We start from the raw sequence: 17,719 nt of genomic DNA, 5'->3' as shown, positions 1-17,719 counted from the left end.
TTAAAATAGAGTGTAATCTTTTATTTCAGTGGGGAATTTGTATATTGTGATTTTTTTAAACTCTTAAGTATGTGCCTAGGTCAGTGTCTTGATCACTGTGTTTTTCTTTAAATAATTGTTGATGAGTTCATTAAAGACCATATTCTTAAATATTTAATCCATCACAAAAGCTTAAAATGGTCTTATCTTTGAGTAGTACATTCTTGATTATTTAGAAAATATATTTATGACAAAATATTTACTTAGGAGCACTGACATCTTTGTTTAACAAATTTAAATCATTTTTATCAGTGATACTAATTAAACAAAATTTTTCTCAGGTAATTTATTAATTGGAATATATTGGTGAATTAAAATAATTGACAAAAAAGTCTTAAATTTTACATTCATAACTTTTGTTTGAATTTTTATTAAAATTTTGGTAAGAATTTTTTTGGCTATGATAGTCATGGGTCTTTGAGAAGGAAACAGCTGCAGATGTTGTGGGATGGAGGGAAAGTTTAAGAGTATATTCTGTTTCCTCCCTGAGACAAAAGGGAGAGAAATCTGTTAGCTCAGCAGGGGAAGGTTGTTTCCCAACTTGAAAAAGCCTTTGATTTTCTTTTTTCTCTTTTTTTTTTTTATTTGGGAAACAGCTGAAAGGCTGTACTAGCAGAAATTGTGGAACCAGAGAAAGTCAAGTTTTTAAAGATAGACTGGAAACTGAACCAGGTTGGAGTCAGGCACAAGGATGCTTCCAGCAGAGTAAGCTGTGTACGCACATGGGAAATTCTGACCCCTTATTGGGCTGGCCTAAGATTCTTTATCCCGGGAAGCTCTGTGAAGGAGAGATCATAGTCTTATAATATAGTGCATTTGATCCTGAACCCAGAAATCACTCACGCTTAAAAAGACATTTAAAAATATCTACATGCAGTATTCTCTTTTGTCCAGCATTTAAAGATATTAAAGTGTAAATGAGCCCACTTCTGCACTAACTGCATTTCCATTTTATTTTTTTTAAGTGCTTTGTTTTGAGTATGTGAAAAATAAAGACTGATTTTTAAATCCTTAGGGAGAAAATTGCTTCAAAAAGCCCATTCCATTCTTTACGACTATTATTACAGACCAAAACATTAAAATGCCAGAGAGCTGGTGGAGCAATAAAGTAAAGGTCAGTCGGCATGACACTAACTTAGTCAAAGAAAGTACTTTCCAGGTAAAAGCATTTCTGCTTTTTCTAAAAAATGAAAATGGTAAAGAAAACAATTCATTCACATAAGGTTCATTTGATTTTCTCTGAGAAATATATTTTATTTTTGCTGCCTGGACTAGGAAGCCTGGAAAAAAATCACTGTGAGCTGCTATTTGCATTTCACAAGTTGACTGATTGACTGACTAATAGCCACATCTTACTCTATAGGGGGGAGAATGAGGGGAAAAAAGGAAAATGTAAGTGTGCCCGTGTGTGTGTGTGTGTGTGTGTGTGTGTGTGTGTGTGTGTGTGTGCGCTCACGTGCACATGCTGGTGCCTGCTCCTGCATTAAAAGATTCAAAGGATAGCTTTGGAAAATAAGGAATGCGCTCTATTAGTAAGAGATTATGAGATGGTGTCTGGATTTTTTTGATCCTTTTGCATTATTTAATAGTTAAAAAAAAAAAACCTGTTTTTTTTCCTGAAGCACAGTACTGCAGTTGTTATGTGCAAAACATGGTGTTAGGAATTCAGACCGGAGGTTTAAAAAAATCTCTCAGACTTCTCTGACTATATTAAGATGACTAAATACTGCATTTTAAATGAAAACATTGAGCATAACTTTTCACTTATTCATGCTACAAATATTCATTAAGCAACTGCTGTGTGCTTGGTGGTATGCTCTGTGCTGAGGGCAGAGATGAGGAAGCAAATTCTCTGTCTTCAAACTGCTTTCAAGTTGTGTTTTCTGTAACTGTTTATAGAGATTTTGGCAAGGTACTTTGCGGAGCAGGGTCAAAGATCAGGAAAAGCTCAAGTCCCTAGGATGGTGATGGTGGCTAGGGCCAGGAAGATGGTGATGGTAAGGTAGGGCCAGGAAGACACGCAGAGATGGAACATGGAGGAGTCTTGTACATAATGGTAAGAGATTTGGAAGTCAAAGCATGGATTCATGCAATCTTCATTTTTTTCCCCTTTCAAAACCTCTTTGTCTTTGCCTCTCTCAAATCAATGCATTTACTTGTAACTCTAAACCATATTTCATTTTCCAAAAGAAAAGTGAAATATGAAAAAAATTCCAATTAAGATGTTTACAATTCAGTCTGACACCATCAAAATAATACATTAAGTACACAGACTTCAGGAGAACATTGTAAATTGGCTATTTCTTTTGGTGTCTGAGGATTGTCCACAGTTCAGTTATTGGTTCAGTGAAATGATTTTGCCTTGAAATCCATAAATATAAGAAGCAGACATAGTTGAGCTATGCTTTATCAAAACATATAACTGCTACCATGTTTCCATTAGTCACTTTTTGAAGCATGCATGTATCTGTTTATTTAAATATAATGTTTTATTTGCATATTTTAACACTTATTTCTCTACTATTTCAGTTTAATAAGAACTTTATAAACCAATGTGTTACTTGTCTGAGTTTTTGAGCTTCTAGCAGGCAATACAGGATTTAGCAGACATACAGCTTCTTTGTTACTTGTCATTGCCCAATAATGGCTTGATTATGAGTTTTAAGGACTATTTCTTTGATTGGTACATGTTCCTTTCAGCAGTGTTAATGTGCTGGTATATGTGGGTGCATGTGTGTATGTGTATGCATTTGTATCTTGCTTTTTATTTTGACTTTTCCTTGAAGGGCCATTTGTAAGCAGTACTTTGGCAGAAAGTTATATTAAGAAGGTAATTAACAAACCAAGTGATATTTCATGATATTCCTATAACTAACCAAGGAGTCTCAGCCTGACTCTCAGAGATGTCTAGTTAAGTGAACTTTGCTTTCCAGTCTCATTGCTGAATGCAGAAAGATCCTTGGACCAAGCTTTGTTAGCAAAGAAAATCTAATGGAGGGCTGTGCTTATTTCTGAGTGTTGTGCATTCTCTGTTCTCCAGTATCGTGCGGTATATCACAACCTCAAGATTAGTGAAGATCACCTGGCCTAGATGAGGGGACTCCTTGACACGCACACATCCTCAAATGTCACACATGCATTTGGTCTCATTATATGTACATACAGCCTAGAGGAACAGTTAAGTTTTCAGAAGGCTCATTTTTAAGGTGATCATGTAATACACTATCCAAGCAGGACACTTTTGAGAGACAAGGGAGTCAGTAGTACACTTACGCAGGGATAACAGGTGTAAACCAGGACTGTCTTGTGTGAACTGCAATATCCAGTTATTCTAGACTCAGATACAACCCTCATTTACTCACTCACATGTACCTTTCTCAGCTGTATGTTCAGTTGTGAACATTTTGGGGCACAAATGCTTGCATCTCTGCCTTTCCTGAAAAATGTTGCTGATTTCTCATTTTTCTATCCTTACTATGGTGACTTATTTCTGTATTCTTTAGATGAGTAAACTGTGTCTGTATCTGCTTTTTTTTCTGTTGATGTAAGCTTGCCATTGATATTTCTGAAAATGGGAATTATGGGGATATAATATGCAGGTATTGCATATAAATACAAAGAATTATGACGTTGGGCAAATTGCTAACCTCCACCTGACTTAATTTATTTGTGAAATTGAATGATAATAGTATTGATCTTAGATCTATTATAATACTTACTAGTATGTAAGTATATTAACTATACTTAGAGTTCTTGTGATAATTAACGGAGTTAATGTATTTGAAGAACTTTGAACATTATTGACCATGGACAAAGCTTGAAATAATAATAGTAACAATTATTCTTATTCAGTGTGTCATTGCCTCACCCACAGTCCTAGACTCTGTGTTCTTTCACCGGGTCTACTTAGGAGACCTTGTCTGTAAATGATGCTTATTTGTTCACATCCTCAGATCTTCTCATTTATGATAACACCCGACTGAATATACCATTTTCTCCCACACTAGACTTGTTATCGTTGGGATGTGTCACTTATTTACTTCCCCATGGCTCAACTTCACAAATGTTACAACCTTAGGGAAGCCAGCAAGAAAACACCCAGATTCATTAGAGTGACCTGCTGTCGTTTCTGTAGCTGACGGTCATATCACCTTTCTTCTCATCTCTTTCTAAGGGACACAAAAGAGAAAGAAAACAGTGTCACCATGCTTGCTCGAGTGCCAACAGCAACACCTGGTGCATTGTAGGTACTCAACATATGTTTGTTGAATTAAACTGCATTTTTAAACTTTGTTATATCTGTCTTAGGAATATACCTAACAAATTCCACAATATTTTCCTTTGACTAGAGGTAATTACATGGTTTGTAATCTATAATGATGATTTTGATGTTGTTGACAGATAGTTTCCCATGACCTGTGGCAGTGTATTGTTAGTGAAATTAATGCCAGATATCTTTGTGTACTGGCGTCACTTTTATTTTGTCAGCAATCAAATGAGCTTAAGCCAAAAATTTCAGTGGAATTATTAACCATAGTATTTATACTCCTAGAGTGTGTACATAGTAACCTTTGATGCTAAATGCAATTGAGATAAAATTACTTTAATTTTTTTGGAATGTTTGGTTTTTATGTGAAGTGAGAAATTTACAAGTTCCATCAGTGAAAAAAGTCAAATGACCAATTTACTATATGTTAGCCACCAAACTAAACACTACTGGAATAAAAAAGACAACACGTGGGCCCAACTATTGGCATAATAAGTTTTAAGATGTCCATTAAACATGCAAGTGGAGATGGAAGACGTCAAATGGGTAGTTAGGTCAACAAGCCCAGAGGTCACTTGAGAGTTCCAGGCTCAGGACATAAGTTTAGAAGTGTTGACTTACGGTGACATTTAAAGCCTTCAAACCTGATGAACTCACCAATGGAGAGAGTTTAGATTACAAATGAAAAACATCCAGGCCTGAGCTCTGGGATGCTGCAATGTTAGGGTACAACATTCTTTCATGGTCCAAGGGGAGAGGCTTCCTGCCAGTGTCATTCATTGAGGTCAAGGCCACTTGAATTAAATTTGAAAGCATAATGTTATATTATCTATAATTTACTTTGACATGTTAGCAGAAACATGGTAAAATATGCATCTATTATTTAGTTTTGATCCTCACTCAAGGGTGGTTAGTTACTTTTGAACTGCAGTGATCAGGAATTTGAAAGACTCCTGAAAATCTTGTACTACAAAAGTAATTCAGCTATCTGAATTTTCCATCAACCCCACAGGGTGTGCCATGTAGCTAATGGAGAACAGAATTTTACCATTACTGAAGTTTTGTTAGTGAGATGAGTACTGTTCAAGATATGTGGATTCACTAGAAATATACAAACAATCCCACTCTATGAATCAGGTAAAGTAGTCTAATGAGTCCAACAGCCTATATCCTTCAGAAACGTACCCTAGGCTTAAGATTTCCATCTGATCTGTGTTCAGAGACTTTTGGTGGATTCTGTTATCTGACACTTGGCTAATAGTTTAGCTTAATCTTGCTGCTAGAATTATTACTGCAACTGCCTTGACCGAATTTTCATGTAGGTACTTTTTAGAGTACTTAAAAGGACAGAGAATTGAGACTGCATCGAGTTACTGAGTTTAACGTTTTGTGTTTGCTTGATAAGACATATTTGTATAGGTGGCAGAATGTGGTCAGATACTGTCTTTTGTCAGATACTGGCTTTCATTATTATATATGACCTAGTAGCAAGGGGTGTGTATGTGTATTTTTGTGTGTGTGCATGTGCACACACATGTGCCGTCAACCACCTTTAACTATTGGAGACTATACTGATTTCTATCAAAAGAACTTTCTAATTACGGTAACAGTATGTAATTGTTGTAGGTTAGTTTGAAATATGACATTACTTGAGCATCTAGTGTGATAGAGTGATTCAAACCTATTACAGCAGTTTATAAGGGGAAACACCCCAAATATCTATGGTATATAGAGATAAAGAAATATAATTAAAAACAAAATCTTCCAACCCAGAAATCCCTTCCACAAAGATAGTAGGGAAAGAAAACACTTTTATTATTGAATAAACAATTAAACCAGAATGTGATGTGTATCACAGGCAATTGGCAAATACAGGAAGGAATCTCACCCTTTTGTGTAGTCAAGTAGATACGACCCATTACATATATCTTCTCAAGATAAGCAATAGGTAGTCTTCAATAAGAAGACTTCATGGCACCATTTGTCACATATAGTTCATCCCAGCTTTACCTGGTAATTGGTTGGAGTGTTAGCCAGTTGGCTTTATCAAGAGGCAAAGCAAACATATTTCTTATGACAGGAAAAAATTTTGCAACTTGGAGCGATGTACCCACTGAAGTTAAACTCCTACCCTCTCACAGAAACTGGGAGATAGGGGCGCTATGTCTCCTGACATTTACATTTCAAAAAGATGGCTCCCAGGTCCTTGAGAAAGACATTCCCGGGTCTTAACGCTAACAAAAGGCCTATTTAATTTATTTAGTCTTCAAAAGGATAAGGAGGAAGGAAGAAGATACTTAAAAGTACAAGTAAATAAATGCTCAAAGAAAAAGGAGGGGAGGAAAATCTGCTTCCCTTACTTTCAACAGGGAGAATTAAGCCTCTTATTTTTCGTTTGTATTTTACAAATAGAAAGAGATAGGATTTTATTTGAAAAGCAGTTAAGTGCTACATATTTCAGAAGAAGGCTGTTTGGTTACAGGAGGAATGAGGCTTATGAATGACTACATGTGGGAGGTAAATGCAAGGAACTGCAGATTGGTTAGGATTTAGAAATACGTAAATTAGAGTGAATGATGATGAATACAGCTGACCATGCTTTCATACTGTGAGAAGCTGGTGTGTCTAGAGTGGATGGCTCAGGTTGATATAATTGATCTACAAGTTTGTCTAAGCACCATAACAGTCATGATAATAATTAAAAAGAATATGGTCATTTGTATAACTCTTCCATTAAAACAAAGGAAACCTACCAAAGGAAGCAATACTTTAACACAAAGTTTAAAAAAATTTACATGCAATCTTTTAGAAAAGGTTTAGACAATGTCCTCAACAATGTTCAGACAGTTAAAGCAGTGAAAAGCAGTCCGGTAAATAATTTTGATATGTTGACGCGAAGTGTGCATAAATTGAAAAACTGGAAAGATAGATTATGATTTGATCATAGAGGGCTATGATTAACAGGTTAATCAAGGTGTTTGAACTTTATCTAATTGGCAATAGGAAGCTATGAAAAGTTTTTGAGTAGAGTGAATGACATGACATCATCAGTGGGAAGACAGATGAAACGTATTCCAGATAGATTAGAAAGAGGAGGAAATGGAAAGCAAGGGCTTTCTTAAGGACTGTGCTAAGTACAGATTTTGTGGAGGAGGTAGTATTAGTTTTGGACTTAACTTTGAGGTGTCAGTTGGTAACATCAAGGTGGAGATGTCCAGTTAAGAAATTGGGGATGCAGACGGTTGCTCAACACATCAGGACTGGACATACAGCGGGTCATGTAGTTATCTATATAGAGGTGATAGTGAGAGCCATTCTGTTAGATGTAGATATGCTAAATTCTCTGGAAAATTTTAGGACTATCAAATCTAAAAATCACAACTTAAATTTGATGTCTAGGATATACACTATACACTTTTTTCTACAGGTCTCTAAATAATTATAGTTATTTGTTATTATGAATAACCACATAGCAGGAATATGAATAAATGTTATTGAAAATAGGAGCATGCATTGTTTTGTGGGAAAAGAAAGTATTAATCATTTAGAAGTGCAGAATATCAGTATTTTCCTGTGAAAACACTGACACCCCAATGTGTTTGTGAAGTCTTCTTTCCCCTGGGATTGAAACATTGAAACAGGAATATCTATAAGTACTGTCACAGGAGCTGATATTTAATAGTGTTACCATGAAACATTTTGCTGAAAGTACTTCTGTCCAATCGTAAATCTATTTTTTGCTCATGGTCCAAACTGATAGAGATTCGTTCAGATAAAGGGAATTGAATATCGCCATTCCAATCACTCTATTGTGTCACAGAGCATACAAATAAGGATCACATTGGACAGAGCTCAGCAGAATATAAACAACTGAAGGTGACAAAGATAACAGCTGCCATTTTTAAGAGTATATGGAAGGAAAACACTTTACTGTGTAATGGCAAATGCCGAGATTTACTAAACCAAACTATCTTAGTATTCACTCAAAGCAGAGCTCACACAGAACTCTTTAAGATCTTTCATTAGGTAAAATGATGTCTTAAGTAATCACCCATCTTCCATTTTGCCATTCCTGGTCCCAGGGCCTTCGCCTGGGATGTGGTTTCCACTTTCTGCCTGGAATTCCTTCTGTTCTCTGTTCTCATCCTGCCTTTTCCTCTGCGTGTTATCATGGTCCCATTTGCCTGATGCCCATCCTCCTAGGGCTCCCAGCACCTATTCATGGCTAGATTCCTGAGTCCTCTACTTGTCCAAGATGGAAGTTCACTTAAGACTAAAAACTTTCTGTAAATTGCAACAAGGGCACTGAAATCATTTTATCACAAGGATTTGATAGATATGGGACCAGGGAGCAAAGCTGCTAGGGGCGAAACTAGAGATGAAGAAGAGGTAGGGAGAAGGATGAGTCTTCTGTATCTTTATTTTGTGCAGATAACACATACTGCTGTATTGTGTTTTTTTGTTTTTGTTTTTGATTTTAATCTGGGCCAGGGTTCAGCTGGTTTCTGAACCCCTAAAAATCTGAGTCCTTAAAGTAAACATAAAATAACAGGAGTAACTGCTAGATTGTTTCCAAATAATTACCAGGAAGATGCCTGGCTGCATGTGGGATAAATGGAAAATCTACCTGTTTGGATATTATTTGACACCAGAAATTCAGGGCTTATATTAAACTGCACCTTAACTCATGATTACTGGACAGCTTTGGAAGCTAAACAAAGTAGCTGTGAGAAGTCTTTGTATCTCTAATAGTTTAAAAGAAATTTTTTCATCACTATATAATAAAAAGTATATGTTTACTACATTATTATTCTTTTATTCTTTAAAAAGTAAAAACAAAAACCTTTGTTCTCTTCAAAAATCAGAGTTGGAAACCACTCTGTGTCTCATAGCATATGGATACTTGGATTTGGGGGATATGGTTTGACCATTACATTAGAGTAGATAAAATCAGAGAAGTTGGGGACCCTATAAATCCCTTTTAAATAGGCTATTTCTGTCAGGGTGTGCTCCATGCTGTTACATGCACATTCAAGTTCTATTAATTGGTCTACTATTTTTTTTTTTTTTTTACATTCTTATACATATATATATTTTTAACATCTTTATTGGAGTATAATTGCTTTACAATGGTGTGTTAGTTTCTGCTTTATAACAAAGTGAATCAGTTATACATATACATATATCTCCATATCTCCTCCCTCTTGCATCTCCCTCCCTCCCACCCTCCCTATTCCACCCCTCTAGGTGGTCACAAAGCACCGAGCCGATCTCCCTGTGCTATGCGGCTGCTTCCCACTAGCTATCGGTTTTACATTTGATAGTGTATATATGTCCGTGCCACTCTCTCACTTTGTCCCAGCTTACCCTTCCCCCTCCTCGTGTTCTCAAGTCCATTCTCTAGTAGGTCTGCGTCTTTATTCCCGTCTTGCCCCTAGGTTCTTCATGACCGTTTTTTTTTTTTTTTTTTAGATTCCATATATATGTTTTAGCATACAGTATTTGTTTTTCTCTTTCTGACTTACTTTACTCTGTATGACAGACTCTGTCCGTCCACCTCACTACAAATAACTCAATTTCGTTTCTTTTTGGTCTGCTATTTTTTGACTATCTTCATTTTTATTTTCCTCAACATGAATTCAGTGTCAGGGTGAATTATGCTGGTCTCAGAAAAAAAAAATTGGGCATTTTCTATTGAAGGAAATTTAATCCTGATACCTATCTATGAGGTAGATGTTAGGATTTGCCTCATTTTATTGATAAAGAAACTGAAGCTAAGTTAGTGCAACTTTCTCAGAGTCTCCTAGCTGGGAAGTGGTAGAGACAGGATTCAAGCCTTCGTCTGACCAACTCTACACCGTGTTGTTTACTGACAATTAGGATTTTTTTTTTTTTTTTTGGCTGAAGTCTTCCTGCATCTTATTTCAAATAAAGCATTAGCTATTAATCTTTCTTCTTACACATTAAACATGGCAGATCTTTGCTTCGTACTTAATCTTTGTTGTCATCTGATCTTGCTTCTGTCCAGCCCCATTTCCACTAAGCTTTGAGGTTTTCAGTTGATCTGTTTGGTTTCAATTTCCAGTTGCTCAGCACTGTTAGAGGAAATCGGCATATAAACAATCCTGACCTCAAGTATACTTATAAATTTATTAAAATGATATGAAAAGATTTTTCATTATTTCTTTGCTTATTTTACAGTGTTTTTCACCTGGGTAACATGGTGGTAAAGAATTGCTTAGGAGTGCCAGAAAAGCAATGGAGCCATGTTGTATGAATACAGTGCCAAGGCAATTAACTAAAAGCTAAAACGTCAATCATGCCTTTCTTTTTTTCCCCAGCCCAAGTCCCCAAACTAGTTGGAATGACTTTTTCAACTAATCTATTTGTTGATTTTTCTTTGTATAGGCAGTTCAGTAGTCAAATATTGTTTTCCTTTTCATATCACTTATTAATTAAAATATGATTCTTTCTTTTTTGAAGCCAATGCCTAGTTTGTCAGAAACTGCATTCTTTCATTTTTCTAGGTACATAATTACCATGAGAAACAAAGCTATCAGATGCAAATTACATTTAATCCCTTTGAGTCCTAACAAGCACATCAGTATTTTACATCTACGGAAAAGTTCAGACTCAGAAGACAGCTACAAAGATTTATCTCATCCATTTAGGCAAATGCCCTACACATTAAAATTATTTTATAAGTAGGATTTTGGAAAGTCATGGAAATGTCTTGTTTTTATTCTCAGGATAAATACTATTAATGCTAAACATACGTAATTTTGCTTTTGAGTTGTACCCCAAAAAGATCAAGTGGTAAAGAGGTGATAAACATTGGTGCAAACCTAATGTATGATAGCTTTTAACAACCAATAGTCCCGTAAAATATTCCATCAAAAGACCTTTTAAATTAAATGTTGTGTGTGTGTGGAAAAATTTTTAGACAAAATAGAGTGATTAACCCAGTTTCTCCTGCTTTCTTTGATCTTCTTGTTTGCCTGTCAACAGTTCAAAGGCAAAAGGTGCCGAACATCAAGCTGACTTGATGGCATGAAATATTAACCCCCGTTACTGATCCACGTACCTGAGATCATAGTTTTACAAATCACCCCTACATTTGACTAAACCAGAGTAATATTGAGAGAATATTATAATTTGAAGATTTTAACTAGTAAGTTTAGAAGAGTAATGAGTGTATGAGACTAAATTATAATTTATATTGTAAAGTAGCAGCAGAGGTTGGTTTATTATAAACTGACTAATAATAATTATGGTAAATGTTCTTTTCAACTAAGGTAGTTTGATTTAAATCAGAAATAACACAGAATGGACCTACTCTTATGAAGGATAGAATTGCATTGTGATTATGAATAAAATATGGAAATGTATACCACAGTTCCATGATTCTTTTCAGCAAGCAGAAACCATTTGGATGGTTACTTCTAGGAATAGCATATTTTGTACAATAATTGCTTTTGGTTCATGATGTTGTATAATACACAATCTACAATAAATTTAAAATGTAAAAATTAATTGAAACCATTAAAAAATGGATGAACAATTTAAGAGGAATGGCAAAATGCTTTCAAAACATGATAAATATACATAATTAATCTGATACTAATACTTTCTGTGGGCATATAGAGGAAAAAAAGCAGTAAACATTTGGTTAAGAAAGGGAGATTAGCTATTAATTTCCTATTCCAATTGCTGTAGAACTCTACATAGCCCAGAAAGACTACACAGACTCCCTGCTCTATGAAGAGGAAAATACAAGTAATCCTCCTATAGTGGATGATTGTTTATGGCCAGTCACCATCATTGAACATTCTCCTTTATCTTGTTACTTTCTCATGTTAGTCCCACCTTCTGAAAATGCACATCCTCAGATGCCCTGTGGCTAGGGTGTAGGTAGCCACAGTTGTTTTACAAATCAGATGTGGACTCAGAGATTAGCAACATTATGAGGTAGCCTTGCCTGGGGAGATAGTGTTCTGACAAGCATGATGGTGAAGGTGCACAGTTCCCCGGGTAGCAGTAGCAAGTGTTTTGGAGTTAAGTCGCAGCTGTGAGGATTGCTGTCTGAGGCAGGGATGTTTCAGGTAAGGTGTCATGCATGTGTGTGGGGATAATTTCAGAGCTGAGTTCACCAACCCTCTCAGAGGTTCTGTGAGCTACCTAATGTCCTTTAATAATTAGTTTTTTTGGAATGGAAACTAGCCATGCTGGATTTTCTTTACAACTAAGACTAGAATAGATACTCTTCCCTCAACCCTACCCACTGCCAATGGAACTTCCTTTGGAAGTTAATGAATTCCTTTGTCACTTCTCAATTCACTCAAATTTTACTTATATTATAACATGTCTTAGGTCAGAATTCCCAGGAATCAGACTCTGAGATGGAGATTAGGATTCAGGATGGAGATCAAACTCTCCTATCTGAGATGGAGATTAGGGTGCAGGATGTTTATTGGTGAGTATTGCGAGGATTAATACCTGTGCAAGCAAAGGGAAGGAAGCAGGGTTGAGCAGAGGGAGATACTAGCCTGTGATGTAGTTTCAGAAAGGACTCCAGTGAGCTCCATGAAAAGATGTGAAACTTGAATGGCCCTCCGAACAGTCCTTTATGTTCATCAGCCATGGGGTGTGAGCTGCGCTGGAGAGAGGGCTGAACTTGGGCAAGGTGATTATTTTCATCGAGAGCAATTATGAAGACAATTGATGGCAGAGGAATTCCCAGCACTTGGAAGAATACATCCTTCAGGGGACAGCATTCACTATGTGGCTCATGTGTTTTATTATTGTTATTTCTTTCCACGTCTGTTGCTCCATAAGACTAGGGGCTCTCAGTCTCATGGAAGATTTCTCAAAGTGGTAAAGTTTATAATGCTTAAGTGTGTGAACTCTAAAGCCAAGCTGCCTGTGTTTCAGTCATGGTTTTAGCACCTACTTGCTGTGTGACCTTGGCAAGTGTACCGAACCTCTCTGTTTCTCATATATAAAATGAAGATAATTGTTCCTTACTCATAAAGTTATCATGAGTTAATCTATGTAAAGGGCATAAAGTTTTTTTGGAATGGCATAAATACTCAATAATATTAGCTAAAATTAACTTCTAAGTATCTAGAATCTGAAAGCATGCCTAGTACATATTGGGTGTTTGATTTTCACTTTATTGGATGAATATGTTATTGGAAGTTAGACGTGGAATGCAGAGTTTATGGCTGCATATGCAACATGATTTAAAGACACTGACAGCCTTACCTGTTCTTGAACATCCCCCCCTTTCGGAAAAGAATCTGTTGAAAAAAAGATTTACTAGAATTGAAATGACTGTATTTGATCTCTATAATATCTTAACATCTTAGCCAGAAGTTAGTCATATATTCTCAGGCACCGGAGCTAATAGGTTAGTTTTGATAGAGTAAGAAAAAGGAAAAAAAAGAAAGAAAGAAAGAAAATGTACAGAGAAAGAATTATGGTTCTGAGAGAACCACCCTGGCATGAAGATACAGACAACTGATGGGAAATGTCCAACCCAGGAGGAGGAGGAGGAGAAGGAGGTGTTGGTCAAAGACCGGCTATCAGACCAGGAACTCCCTGAGGGTAGTAGGCATGGTGTCTGGCACTTGCTGCAGAGTAAAGAAATAACAAGCACATTGTTTCCTGGGGCTGGAGTAGGAGCATTTTAGAATTCTCCAGGTGTCTGCTCTCTAAATACTCTTTGCTCCCTAATTAGAAAGTGAATTATAAAATCCCTTTGGTGGGACACTAATTGAAATGAAGAAGGTGTTCTGCCTCTCTTTTTTTTTTCTTAGGGCCACAAACAACAGTGATTTTCTCAGGGACCTTGTTGGGGGTACCGAGGCAGTCTTCTCTGATAAGACTCTCAATAAGATAACATTTTACAGCTCCTTTTTTGTTTCCCTTTTCAAACTTGAGGGAAAATGTGAAATATTTTTGTTGCTCAGAACAAACAGATCCATGGCTATACCTTGTGATGCTATTATGTTTCTAACAGAAGAAAATGTTTTTCTCTGGGACTTTGGGGCACTATATTAAGACATAGGGAAAGGTCAATATAATATGGTGACATGAGAGTGGTGTCTTCTTTCTCAACAGACACTATGCTTATGATATTTTCCTCTCAGCTTTCTGAGAATATTCATCATCTCAAACAAAGGAAAACTAAACACATGAGGAAGACAAAGTATTTTATTGTTGTTGTTGAGATTCTGAGCTAATAATCATTTAAGCACCTGCAGGATCCCAGCACTGTGCAAGATGTTCCACTAGGAATATGCTCTTTTAGAAATGTAAACAGTTATTAAGAATAAAAACATCTAAGAAAAGCGTGAAAAGTTCCCAGCAGAAAAATATGAGCTAATATTTACTTGGCACTTTGAGATAAACATTTTACATGTCATCTCATTTAATCCTCACAGTTTCCCCATGGGGAAGATGTTATCCGCATATTACAGAGGAAGAAACTGAAGCTTAGTGATATGAAAACAGTTGGTTGAGCTCATGTGGCCTCCATGTCCCCTTATCACTCATTGTACTCTCAATGTCTTGCTTAGAAGCAGCTCTAGATTCTTTCAAATATTGACCAAAACGCAGAGATATTTCCAATGGTGGATGATGTTTTAGAATCGGTCAGAATGTGGACTTAAGAAGGACTTCTCAATAGAAACCATCTGCCCTTCCTTCTGGGTTTCTTAAGAATTGTCCATATATGTCCCATATCAGAGTCATGTAGTGTGCAAATATAGATTTAAAATGTAGATTTCTTGTTATATGTAATTATAGCTCAGTGAAAACTAGGAAAAAATAAGAAAAAAACATAAAAGAGGTTTCAGAAAAAAAATAACAGATTCTTAAGTCCCACCAGAGACCTTCCAGTCAGAATTTATGGTAACAGAAGTGGAAATTTACATCTATGACAAACACCTCAAGAGATTCCCAGGCCCACTAACTTTGAGAAACACTGTTTTTGGTCCTGGACTCTTAGGAGAGGCAGGGCACTTCACAGTATTTGTGAGAAAAGAAAATCAGTATGGTCTTTGATTAATGGCCCTGAGAAAGAGAATAAGAAACGTATCTAAAAATACTACCTTAGAATTGGAAAGGTTGATGGGTGAGAACAAGTTATTAAAAACCAAGAATAATTTAAGAACTAATTTTACAGATAATTGATAATGAAATGATCTGATAATGGTGCAAGTAGAGTACATAAGGGTGAGTTTTGAAGAAGCTGTAATTAAGAGGATTAAGGAGACCAGCCGAAAAAGAATTAAAGAATTCAAGATAAATTATAACAGAGCAGGAATAAGAAACTTACTTCCCAGAAATAAGGCAGTCTTAGGAAAGAGGCATTAGGTTTAGATTTATCTGAAAATCTGTAATGGAGATTAGAAGAATGACGCTTTGGCCTTATAGAGAAATTTTCAGAGATGAAATGTTTCTTAGGAGGTATGTATGTTACCTGGATCGAAAGGTTCTCTTTTGCTTGTACAATAACAGTAAGCATGTATTTTCATGCTAGATGCTATTTTCCAGTGTTTAACTAAAAAAAACATTGCTGGATGGCTAGCGGGAAGCTGCTGCATAGCACAGGGAGGTCAGCTCAATGCTTTGTGACAACCTAGAGGGGTGGGATAGGGAGGGTGGGAGGCAGGCTCAAGAGGGAGGGGATATGGGGATATATGTATGTATACATAGAGCTGATTCACTTTGTTGTACAGCAGAAACTAGCACAACATTGTAAAGCAATTATACTCCAATACAGATATTAAAAATAATATAAATAAATAGATAAATAATATAAATAAATAAAAAAAGGGCTAGCACTTGTACTGAATACACTAGAATTGTAATTTCTCATGCATAAAGCATGATTTATATGTAATATGCAACTAAAAAAACAGAATTTACATTATTCTGATAGAGCAACAGTATTGCTTACTATTCATTGAAGCATTTAATATATCAAATAACTTGATTAAAATATATAAGATGATAATAACTTACAAAGTGTTATATATTGCTTCCCAGAAATTTGAAGCTATTTTCTCTGATGTAAACAGTAATCTCTGAATTGAAAATCAATATTTATGAATAATAATGAATATATGAATATATTTCTTGATTTTATACTTTAGTCTATTGGTTAATCTATTTTCGTACCAATACCTATTGTTTGTGTTCACTAATTTTAGAGTAAACTGTACATTCTGATAATGGAAGTTCCCTTCCTCCACAAACCTTGATATTCTTTTTTTTGTAATTGAAACTTTGGGGATAATTGTACATTCACTTGTCATTTTAAGAAATAATATAGGGAAATCCCTTGCACACTTTGCCCAGTTTTTCCCAATAGTAACATTTTGCAGAATTATAGTATGCCACACAAGGATATTGACATTGATACAATTTACCAATCTTACTCAGATTTCCCTAGTTTCATTTGCACTGATTTGTGTGTGCATATTTAGTTCTAAACAATTTTATCACATGTGTAGGTTTGTGAAGCCACCACCACAGTAAAGATATTGAACAGTTCCATCTCCACATGAGCCATCTTGTTGCTTTTTTATAAACCCGCCTCCCTCCTGCTGTTCTTTGTATATATATTTTAGACTATTCTGTCATTAATGTTTTCTCTGTGAAGTTGAAGATCATTTTGAGCAAATCCCAACCCACAACACACACATAGTGGGAACTGATTGTAATTGCTTTAAACATTAAAATAAACATACATTTTAGGAGAATTGACAGGTTGTGCTCTTAATCATTCCATTCAGTGTCAATGCCCAACCAGCCGAAGACCACTGGCAACAACCTGTTGTTGAGCAGGTTGGTTTATTGTTCTTTGAGACACAGGAGAACATACATGATGGGGAACCACAGGGTGTCTCAGAGTGTTAAAAAGAATCTATTATAGGATTTAGGCTGTGTTAAGTGATTTTGGAGAGGATTCAAGGAAGTCAGTTGGGCTTTGTCCTGAATTAGATCCTGTAAGGCAGAGAGGCGACTCTGCAATCAGGGGTAATAATAGATCTCATCTAGAAGGTAGGAGGAATGAAGTGAGGCTAGACCTATAATTGGTAAAGAAGAAGCAGGTGGCATGGACATATATACACTACCAAATGTAAAATAGATAGCTAGTGGGAAGCAGCCACATAGCCCAGGGAGATCAGCTCGGTGCTTTGTGACCACCTAGAGGGGTGGGATAGGGAGGGTGGGAGGGAGACGCAAGAGGGAAGAGATATGGGGATATATGTATATGTATAGCTGATTCACTTTGTTATAAAGCAGAAACTAAAACACCATTGTAAAGCAATTATGTTCCAATAAAGATGTTAAAAAAAAAAAAAGCAGGCGCTCACATTAACCAGGATGTAGAATGTGTGA

The sequence above is a fragment of the Balaenoptera physalus genome (genome assembly GCF_965194825.1).
Source record: "Balaenoptera physalus genome assembly, chromosome: 6".
In the NCBI taxonomy this organism is placed as follows: Eukaryota; Metazoa; Chordata; class Mammalia; order Artiodactyla; family Balaenopteridae; genus Balaenoptera; species Balaenoptera physalus.
This window is presented reverse-complemented; position numbering follows the sequence as displayed.